Here is an 11,799-nt window from a genome sequence, read left to right as displayed (position 1 = left end):
AAAAAACGAATGTTAAATTTGCCATAATTAGTCCTACCTTTTGGCAGATAGTATGAAATCTTACTCGTCAGTCTGGTTTGATATTGATGCACTTTGTTGATACTCTTAAAGAAATTATCAAAAATTAATGCCAGTCTATTAGAGTAATAGTCGTACATAAATAAAGCACTATGTAGATACATTAAGTCACTTACTCTAAGTATTTTTAATTTCTGAGGAAGTGGACTAGAGTGGGAATTATATTCTGAGAATGTCATTATTCTGACTGCTTTTTTTTGTAAGATGATAAGAGGTAAAAGAGTTGTTTGATATGTATTCCCCCAAGTTATTAAACTATAAGTCAAGAAGGGATAAATTAGTGAGTAATACAACTGTAAAAGGACCTGGTCGGTCACAGAGTGCCTGATCTTAGAGAGTATGCCAATACATCGCTTAATCTTTTTACAAATATGTAAGATGTGATACTTCCAACTGAGATGTGAATCAATCAGGAGACCCAAATACTTTATGAATTTCTCTTGAATAATCTCCCTGTTAGAAATTGTTAATTTGACTATGTGACCCTTAACCTTTTGAGGGGGGTGAAAAATAATGAAATTTGTCTCATCAGTATTTAAGGAAACCTTATTAGCCATAAGCCAGTCAGATACCATTTTCAGATTATAATTAACAATGGACTCAAGTTCAGCTAAATTAGAATTAGAGTAAAACAGATTAGTATCGTCTGCAAAAATGTTGAAGTCAAACACACTACTACACTTACTGAAATCATTAATGTACAGGAGAAATAGAAGAGGGCCTAACACAGAACCCTGTGGGACACCATGAGTAATGAGGGTGTCATCAGATTTAGTACTACCAATTGTAACATACTGCCTCCTATTGTTTAAATGGGAAGCAAACCAGTCATTAGCAATACCACGGATTCCATAATGGGTTAATTTCTTCAGTTATATCCTGTGGTCAACAGTATCAAAGGCTTTGGAAAAATCAAGAAAAATACCACACGAAAATAGGCCGAAGAAAGACGTGATCATCTATGCAAGCCATTCCCTTACAGCAACCGAACAACAGTACAGCCAAATGGAACAGGAAGCCCTCACTGTGGTTTGGGCTTGTGAACACTTACACTTGTATGTCTATGGGAAGCCTATCACAGTCTACACAGACCACAAACCCCTGGTGACCATCTATGGCAATCCAAGTTCCAAGCCTCCTGCACGAATTGAAAGATGGGCACTAAGACTTCAGCTGTATCAGATCACAGTCAAGTATCGTAGAGGTGAAACAAACCCAGCAGACTACCTGTCATGGCACCCGACAAAGAATGCAGCCCAAACGACTCATCAGCAGAAGGTAGCAGAGGAGTACATCAATTACCTAGCAACTACCTCAACTCCCAAAGCTCTGAAAATGCAAGACATCGAAGCAGCTACTCAAGCTGATGCCACCCTTTAGGGCGTAGCTGAGGCTATCGCGAATGGCAACTGGCACCTTGTAGTCAAACGTCCCGGTGTCAACCCTACTGAGTTTCGACTCCTAGAAAGAGTGAAGGACGAGCTAGCTGTGAGTGCAACAGGCAACCTCATTCTGCGTGGAACCTGCATAGTTATCCCAAAGAGTCTACAGGAACACGTGGTCAACCTAGCACAGGAAGGCCATCAAGGGCTCATGAAAACCAAGTCTCTCTTGTGTGAGAAAGTCTGGTTCCCAAACATTGACAAACTGGTGGAAAGCAAGGTTAAGTCATGCAACGCATGCCTGATCACTACTCCTGAGTGCAAGAGAGAACCCCTACAGATGTCACCACTTCCAGCAGCTCCATGGAAAGAAGTCAGTGTGGACTTTGCTAACCTTTTGAACCAAGAGTACCTACTTCTGATTACGGATGACTACTCCAGATACCCAGAGGTAGAAATAGTGAAGTCAACCTCAGCAGCAACGGTGATACCTAAGCTAGACAAAGTGTTCTCAGAATTTGGAGTTCCTGAAGTAGTTAAGTCCGACAACGGTCCCTCATTTAACAGCAAGGAATTTGCATCGTTTGCACACAACCTTGGTTTCAAGCATCGGAACGTGACTCCAAAATGGGCCAGAGCAAATGGAGAAGTTGAAAGATTTGTGCGCACCTAATATGGACATACTGTAGGACTCGGATGTTAGCGCACGAGGCGAGCTAAGTAATCAATTCTGTACTGTAGTCAGAGCGTGAATTAAAACGAGCACTGGAGTAAAGCATCAAGGTCTTAAAAGTGATGAAATAATCCTTTGATTTTGGAGTCCTTGAATTTCTGAAGTGAGCCCACTTATCAGCTAGCCGCTAAACACAGAAATGACAAATCAAAAGCAGACTGCAACAAAGTTTTCCCCACTTGTAAGAATGGGTAAATCTCAGGATTTAAGTGTAGATTTTGTTTATGGCAATTGTTTAACTAATGATTCCATCCCAATTCAAATAATGTTTGCATTTTGGCATGCAAAGCTCTGAAAGCTGTAAAGTTTCGCTCAATTGTTTTGCATTTAACATGTACATTTGAAAATATCAAAGTAACTATGTCTTTTTTCTCAGCTGTGGGGGGCTCTGAGATGACCTAAATTTTCTACTGGAGGAAAATTTGAGTAGCATCAATCTTTGTTCATTACACTGCGAAATGTGAAACTGTGAGCAACTGTTGGGGTCTTTAGGCTTGTTTACATACCGAATTGGAAGCCTTGACTTCCTGAATGAGGCATTGTCTGATTATGGACCAGAAAGCTGCAGAGAGTTTAAACATTTAACAGTGAAGCAAAGAAAAGGTCAACAGACTGCTATAGACAAGTAAAACATACATGTGGCCTCTTTCTCAGGTATGTGAATGTGGACCAGTTCACAACCTTTTTTGTGCCTGCTATTTCTTGTCAGGCCAAAATTCCGAAGGAATATTAGGTAGGAGATCGAACCAAAAAGGTTTTATCTGGATAAGGTATAATTATATAACATATCACATCAATTGCCTTCATTATTAGAAAATGAAGGATGAGAAGAATTCAAAATTGTGCTAATCTTTTTTTCCCTTCAGGATCCACTGAAAGAGAAGTTCTTAAAAATTTTGAAACAATACTGAAAAGATCCTTACCACCCAATAAAGTGGAGAAATACTATCAGGAATGCTGTGGTTCTGCAGAGCAAGTTATTTTAAATTATGTTACTTACTTTGAGGAGAGGATACTGGTACGTGTCTGAACTTTATTGATAGATATTGTATATTTATGGACGAGGTAAACAGAAATTTATATATTGAGTAAAGGCATCTTGTGAACTTAACTGCCACTGCCACTGGATTATCGTGGTCCTAATTCAAAGGTGCAAGTCTCAAGACTGGTTTTCAATAGTGATGCAGTCATAGTGAGAGTCATAATTAATCTGAGCTGTGAGAGCCCCTTTGACCTAGCTAGTTAAAATCAAAAATAATTTTCATAAGCAGAGTTGTTAAAGCTTGATGAAATCAGAGTCAGGAGAATTAGAACATTTACATTTTCTTCTGATTTTCATTCTTCTTATGACTCCACCGCTTATGACATCTAATGAAAGCAACACAAGAAACTAGGCTAAGACATGTCTTGGTGTTTTCCAAGTGTTTTACCAAGCAAGCTGTTAAGCTTCAAGTAGTTTAAAACCTTTTTCCAGGCAGAGACAAAAGTCAGATTTGATCAACTTGGATCACTGATTTGAATACATGTAAGAATAGCAGCTATTCAAGAATGAAGTAATTTTACAACAGTTGTTGCTATTCTTATTCAATTCAGCAATCCACATTGATCTGGTGCAACTTTTGTCCCTGCCCTTTTTTCAGTCTCCTTCTAATCTTTGCCTCGCTGGTGGTTGAACATTTGTTTATCAGTTTTATTTCTTGTAGGGATACAGTGTACCAGTACTAAAGTTATGAATTAATGACTTAATTTACTGCTACATTTTGTAGTTCATTAATGTAATTCTTGAAAGAGAAACATTTGCACAGGATTTTGGCACAAGACAAGAAACAGTCAACCTGAAAGATGCAAAAGGTATGTACTGCAAAAAGGGATGAGTGGAAATTAATTTATGGACCATTTTTTGGAAAAAATAAATGAAAGAAACTTTTCACATTAATAAATTTACACATTTAAGGATAGGTTTTAGGAGCTCTTTGCCTCAAACGGTAATTGCCATAGCAACGCCTTGACCTTGCCTGACTGAGAATTCAAATGCTATTGGTATGTGCAGATCTACAGGTACATTTGTAGTTAATTGTATGCTGATGGTCATGAAATCTCATTTTATACAAAACAGTTTCCAGATTGTGATCATGTGTATAAATCAAATTATGTGATTTGTTTTAAAGAACCACAATTATAATACTTCTTTTATTCTCTAACATTAATAGAGTTGACAGCATTTTTGGGGAGTCAAAATGATTTTTGGCTAAACAAACAAAAGGAAGTGGAAAAGAGGTTCTTGGACTTGAAGAACGGCCAATCGACATTTCAGGAACCAAAGAAGAAAAAGAGAAAAAGATGTGGAAAAGAACCACCACCATGCCCCAGTGATGAACCCTTTGGAAAATTTGCAGCTCGGCTTCAAATTGAGTTTTTTTGTCAATGTAAAGACCAGTAACGAACTGATTTTGTAGCAAACAACATGCAGCTCTCGCAAGTCCATACATACATTATTACTGCATTAATCGTCACTGTTTCTTTGAGGTTATGAGAACTTGGGCTAATTAAATTACATGTAGTCTGTCCCAACTAAAAGTAATCTTCTTTTCATGTTGTGACAAATCATATGTAGGGTGCAGCTTCCTCAGGAATATTTGCTACATATCAGACATAACTAATTGATGACATCAATAACATTAATAAGTAATCAATGGGTAATCATTGATTGGTTATTGATTATTGCTGATGATCAATGAGTAGTCGATGAATAATCCATAGGTTACCAAATTTTCAGTCATTGATTAGTCATTGATTACATTAAGTTTTTTTGTTGATATCTTTTAAGTCTGTGGCAATTGAGGAGACATTGCTCTAACCATACGTGATAAAGTGTTTAAATAAGATGAAGATCAGCTGATTGACATCTATGAAGTAAAGGTAATGGTATACTATAGGTAATTGCTACAAAACTCACTTTTATACCTACTAAGGTTCAAGTATCACAATATATGTGAATTTCAGACCCATAGACCTTTTTAACACAATTTCAGTCATTGTCAAGAAAAAACAAACAACAAGCAAACAAACAGGAATATTGTCATAGCTACACTGTTCATAATTAATGTTCAGAATTTCCCCACTTTTTCTCCTGTTTGTCCAAATTACATTAAGCTAGCTAACTATTATTAAAATGTTGATTCATGTTCTTAAATTGTTAGTCTGGTTTGTGTCAACACAATTTTGTGGTTTCAAGCCAAACATTTTGTGTGACTGTATTGTTTTTATTTAGTGAGTGATAAACATTTATCAGCATAACTATGTAATGGTTATTTTACAGTGCAAAGAGTGGGGATTTCTCTTGAAGAAACTTTTTGGCCATCACCTTAGCACAAGTGATTATGGGCATCTGGTTGTAGACCATAGTGCCATGCTTCTGAGGCACTTCCGTTCAATGTATAAATATTCTGGGCAAGGATTTAAGGCTTCACACAAGCTCCACAGACAACTCTATTCAAGGGCTACAAATCATGGTGCCTCTGGACCAGGGCAGTCTTGCAAGTCTAGTAACCTAGTTATGTATTAAACTACTGTAAGTCATAAAAACTGTAGGTCACAGACACCAGTATCAACATTAATTATTGCAGTTATTTTATGTGATGAATTAATTCTACAGTATGTAAAACTATCAACAAAGGAATACATGTATTATGTACCTCTGAGATACCTATCCTAGTAATCCTAAGATTGCTTTCTATTAAATTGTAATGTTGGCATAACTTTGCTTTTAGTGAATCAAATCCTCACCCACTGGTATTCGACAACGCTGTCATCCTTGCGATATGCATTCCATCAGGCAAAAGAATGCGTCATTTCAGGTGCGTGGTTAGGATTAGGAGTCAACTGAGCTAAATTTCTGTGTATATATTGCAGTTTAAAATGGGTGTCTGGAAATCCCGAATAGCAAATAGCAAATAGTCGTGAATAGCGAATAGTGAAGAGTATGAACAGTCGCGAATAGTGACGAATAGTACAAATAGTGATGACTTGTCCAAAATATACACTACATTTCATGTTTGTATTAAATATTGTGAAGATTGAAGCAACGTCCGGCAATGCTTATTTTTCGCACAAGTAGTTACACAAGTGTGCTGACGATAACTAAAATTATGCCTGCACAAATTTGGTCAAATCTAACTTTTTTTATATAGAAAAGGCTTTCTAAAACGTTGAGTAAGACCTAAACTTCAACTCTTCTTCATTTGTCAAGCGGATAATATGGAACGATTTACGAAAATTTAACTTCAAACGCCCAGACTAATTAAGTCATGCCATGTGTTTAGCACTTGCTCACTTGCTGAGCATAAAGTTGGTGAACCTTTTGAGGGGTTTTAAACAATGGATTGGCAAATCCATTTTTAATAGCTTCAAATGGTTCAATCTACCCTAGTTAAAAAAATTTGGTATCGTCACTACACTTCCATTCCCGGACATTGTTTCAGACTTTAAAAATTTCACAAACAAGTAATGTTTCATAGCCAATTTGAACTTTTTATCACATGTTCAGGCTTAGATGCAAGCAAATGTATTTTTTAGGACTATTCGTTACTATTTGCTATTTGCTATTCGTCACTATTTGCTATTCGCTATTTGAGTTTTCCAGACACCCGTTTAAAATGCATTTCTGGTCAACATGATCTCAAACTAGTTTGTATTTTTCGGATGGATGAAATCAATCTAGAAATAAAATCTGGAACAAGGGAAAATATCAAACTAGCTTCAAATCATTTTAAATCAATTTCATGCATGTTTAAAGTACAACGTACATATGATGCATGACTAAGGTTTGCTTACCGGAAAGATGCAAACAAAGTTTTTTTTGGAAATTTTTGCAAACATGAAGGGCATGTGTTGTTGAAATATACTGTTGAAATTTCAGTCCCAAATGAACATCAAGTTGTGTGACTCATGTTGGGTGACTCCAGTGTATTTTAGTGGTACAAAACAAATCCTGACGATCAAGAGAAAATATGTGTTAAATTAGCAACTAGTCGACAATAATATGTAAGGATTTATGTGTAATTACATATTTAAAATTATTGTAAATCAAGTATTTTGTTGGGTGATCAGGTCAGCTCATAATGTATCAAACATTTTCAATGAATATCACCTATTTTAAACTCACAGGGAAGAAAAAGTTCACCTACTGTGGATGTGAATGGAAAAGCATTGATATTAGATCATGGTCAGAGGACACAAAAAGCTGGATTATGATGATCAATGATCTTTTCAAACAGATGTTTGGAGACGACTTTCTCCTGTACAGGTATTGTAAGGAACATGGAACAAGTGTCGATGAGAAAGTGGCATTAAGTATTTTGGAGTACAGCCACAAGCACTGGGAACTCCAGTACACGAAAGTCCTGTCCAATGATGTGGATTGGGAAGGAGACACCCCACAACATGAAAGCAACAGTTTTTGCTCTCTAGGTGTCAAAATGGAGATTCAACATGTGCACATTAAAAAGGATGCTCTGGAAAACTCTGCCAGTTCTGAAGATGCAGTATGTGAGAGCTCTAGTGATTCTTTGTCAGATGACTCACTGGTAATTGCGCCTATTTCCCCAGATGTTACTGAGAAGAAAGAGGATTCAAACGCCATCTTGCACAATGCCATGGCCAAGGCAATAACAAGAGCTGAAGTTGTTCCACTGTTCAGTTTGCTACCACCAGTATCAACTACATGTTCTTCTACAACAGCTCTATCTCCATTTTTGGCTCTCCTTCAGACTTACATGATCCATGTGATTTAAATGAGCATCCTTCTGAAAGTCTTGTTAAGAAAGCTCCAAAACCTTTTGACAGTGAAAAAAAAAAAGATGGAAGAAATCCATCTGGTGTCAAAATCACAGGAATAGGACAATTCCCTGAAGAGGGCCTAACCATTCTGAAGCAGTTGTGCACAATAGCAGATACCAAGCATAAAGTGTCTTCTGAAGCAAATTGGTTGGGGCAAATAAAATGCTCCTCAGGACTTCAAGAAGCTCTTTTGCATCATCTAGGAAACAGTTCAATTCTGAGGTTTGGAAAGAAAAGCATCAATGTAATTTCTTTTTCAGATCTTGCTGAGAGGCACATCAACAGTTTTATTATAGACATTTCCATTGGAAAGTACATTGAAGAGGCCAGAGCAAATGGGAATAATGAAACCATTTACTTTCCTACAAAAGTCTATGAATGGACAAAGTCTGGCAATGCAACATTTAAACAACCTAAAGTGACAATGGAAACATCCATTTTAACAAATTTTGAGTCTTAAACAAATCTTGGTAACAGTCCACATGCCAAACCACTGGGGTCTAGTAGTTCTTGACCTGGCAAATATGAACATTTATTTTGATGATAGACCAACATCTGTTGTCCCACCTACAGTACGTCCTGCTATCAAAGAGTTGCTACATATGCTTGCTGAAATGCATCCATCTCACCCAAACCTCCAAACACAGTTCTGGCAGCGTTGTAATTACTTAAGCCGTTTTGGAATGCCATCACAAGCACCTGTTGACTCCAGAATGATTGGCACCGGAGGTTGTGGCATTGGTGTAATTATGGCTGCCAAAGCTTTCCTTGAAAAGGGCTCCTTGTACATCAGAAATTTTCAGTGGCACTATTGTGACATGGACTTATACCGAAAAGATCTTATGTTACAGATTTTAAATTGGAGTGTTTAATTTATTTCATATCATATTTTTTTGTAATTAACTGTTTGCCTTTTTGTAATGCCGGGGTAACAAGTACTACTTGTTATAACCTGCATAACTGAAAGAAAACTGAGGGCAGAATATAATTACCCAATAGAATATGCACTAATTTCAAACTCAGTTCTGTCATTCTTGGGTAGTCAGTTCAATTTGTGCTGTTGTTATCTGAGGACAGAATATATACCTGATAGAATATGTACTAATTTCAAACTCGGTTCTGTCTTTCTTCGGTGATCAGTTCAATTTGAACTGTTGTTATCTGAGGACAGAATACAACCCCAATAGAATATGCACTAATTTCACACTCAGTTCTGTCTTTTTTGGGTAGTCAGTTCAATTTGAGCTGTTGTTATCTGAGGACAGAATATAACCCCAGTAGAATATGCACTAATTTCAATGGGTCATGTCAATGGTCAATTGTGTTATTGTTCAACGAGGAGAGGAGTGGAATGGGCAAATGCCAAAAGGGTCTAAACATCACTCAAACGATTTTGTGCAAGCAAAAAATTTGTGCACAACACGACAAATCAAAAAAAATCTTGTTAGTTAGTCAAAGAAAATCATTAATGAAAAGCTCTTAGTCATATTTTTAATTGTCCTACCACCCCTTCCTGGAAAAAATGTCATGTTGGCGATCTGCCAATTACAGCGCTAGCGATAGGGCAAGGGATAGGAATAGACAAAGGAAGAAGAACAAGAAGGGTGTTGAAAACTCACTTCAGCTAGCTAGTCCGGTAAAAGCCTTGACGCTGCCAAGCAGCAAGAAGCAAGACTGAGCATGGTTCAAGAAAAAAGCCCCGAACCAACCCAAAGACCAGACCAAGCATCAAAAAAGCATGCAGTTACATACCTGTGTACACACCACGAAGAATCTATTATGGAAATTGATCCTTCAGAAATCATCAGATCTGAAAAATCATTGGAACAAGGAACCTTTGGTATGTGCTATTTAGCACACTACTGAGAGATCTTGGTGGCTGTCAAGGAGTTTAAGCTGAAAAAATCGTGGTCACCTGCACAAATGAAATGGGAGGTCTTTCACAAGAAAAGTGGAATCCCTTGATTATTAATTTCAGGAAGGTGCGATTCATCTTTAAGCCGAAGCCACTAATGTCTTTGTCTTCCTCCACACAAGAGAGATATTGCAAACTTTATGCGCACATCACCACTGAAATCGTGCAGGGAACACGACAACAGAGTGTGGCGTCCAATGTTTTTTTCCTTGGGGAGAATGGCGTTAGCTATTCTGGATTTATTGCCAACAGCTACTGCCAATTCACTACATTCAGTGAGAAAAGCGACATCGGATGATGCAGCAAAATGTCCATGGCTAAAAGAAATGTTTGCTGTTCTTTAAGCAATTGTTTTGACTGACATTGTAGGATTTGACTGGCATTCATAGACTTTTTTAACGGGCATGGGAAAACAATGTTCTCAGTTGTAGTTTGTAGAGTTTTTAATAATAAGTGAGAGAAATTTGTATGAGTATGATCTTTCACTTCTCGCAGTATCTTGCGATCTTATCTCGGGATTCGAATTGTGTCAATAATTTGATGAAATTTTTAATGTTTTCTCTTTGAATGACTGCCATTATAGACTTTTTTTACGGGCACGGGAAAACAATGTTCTCAGTTGTAGTTAATTTGCAGTTTTTAATAATACGTGAGAGCTTCACACAGTATCTCACAATCTTATCTTGCGATTCGAATTGTGTGAATAATTTGAAGAAATGTTAAATGCTTTCTATTTGAATAACTGCCATTATAGACTTTTTTCACGAGCACGGGAAAACAATATTCTCTGTTGTAGTTTGTTGACTTTTTAATAATGTTTGAGAGCAATTTGTATTAATATGATCTTTCACTTCTTGCAGTATCTTGCGATCTTATCTCACGATTCGAATTGTGTCAATTTGATGAAATGTTTGTTTTCTTGCTGTATAAATGAGATTTTACTGTCACACCAGTAAAATATAGTTAATGGATTCTCAATGAGCCGTTCATGGCAGCATCACTTTCTATAGAGCTATTGAGCAGTTGTATTCCAAAGGTCAGCAAACTGTAAGCTTTATTGTAGCTAAACCTAAAACATTGTAGCCTTGTTACGTTCAGAATGTAATAACGAACCATAGCATTGGTGCAAAGCATTAAAGCACTATTCACATTTAAGATGTTACACGTGCTGGGGTAAGCTGTTCAGTAGCACAGCCTTTTCTACTGGCTTACCAGCAGATGAACCTCTCCACATAAAAGCTCAGAAAACTGTTCAGAGTCCATTTTGAGTTTGTCTAAGCAACGTAGCCATTACCTATTGTAAATTTATCATTTAATTTTTAAACCTTCCATGGTTCACCCTCGCTGCTCATCAAACAATGCTTGGGTCGCTACCAGAAGTGAAGACCTATCGAAGCTATCCAGTGAGGTCCTAAAACTCCATCTTCAATCGCTGAATTTGCCCATAACGGGCTCCAAAGTGCAACTCCTTGCCTAGCTCAAGCAAGCATCAACGGGAAGGCCAGTCAATCCAAACGAAGACCTGGTCTGCCTTAATGCACTTGTCCTACGGCAAACAAAACATCTACGCAACAGCTGTCCACTGCAGCTGGTGGAATCAATGCCACACAAGGCCGGCGTCTCAGCATTTCAGAGTACAACGCCCTCTCCAACTGTGCCTCGCTGTCTTCTATTGAAGACATGCTACAGTCAGATGCAGAGGAAGATCTCTTCCATACCAATCAGTCTACCGATCAAAGAGATGCCCTTAGTCCAGCACAGCATTTTGCCATCAAGGACACTGTATCCCAGTCTGCACACAGCACTCTGCACGCTGTTCATACAAATAGCGCCTTCAGTCCAACACCCTCCGG

General features: G+C 37.7%; 1 pseudogene; it reads left to right on the top strand.

Moving 5' to 3' along the window:
- Positions 1-7,313: 7,313 nt before the first annotated feature.
- LOC149099375 (uncharacterized) lies at positions 7,314-8,903 on the top strand (annotated as a pseudogene).
- Positions 8,904-11,799: the final 2,896 nt, after the last annotated feature.

This window comes from Orbicella faveolata, unplaced genomic scaffold, assembly GCF_042242905.1.
Source record: "Orbicella faveolata isolate gen_17 unplaced genomic scaffold, um_ofav_v1 contig_46, whole genome shotgun sequence".
Classification (NCBI taxonomy): Eukaryota; Metazoa; Cnidaria; class Anthozoa; order Scleractinia; family Merulinidae; genus Orbicella; species Orbicella faveolata.
Note: the sequence above shows the minus strand (reverse complement) of the source record. Positions and strands in the feature narration are given on the sequence as shown.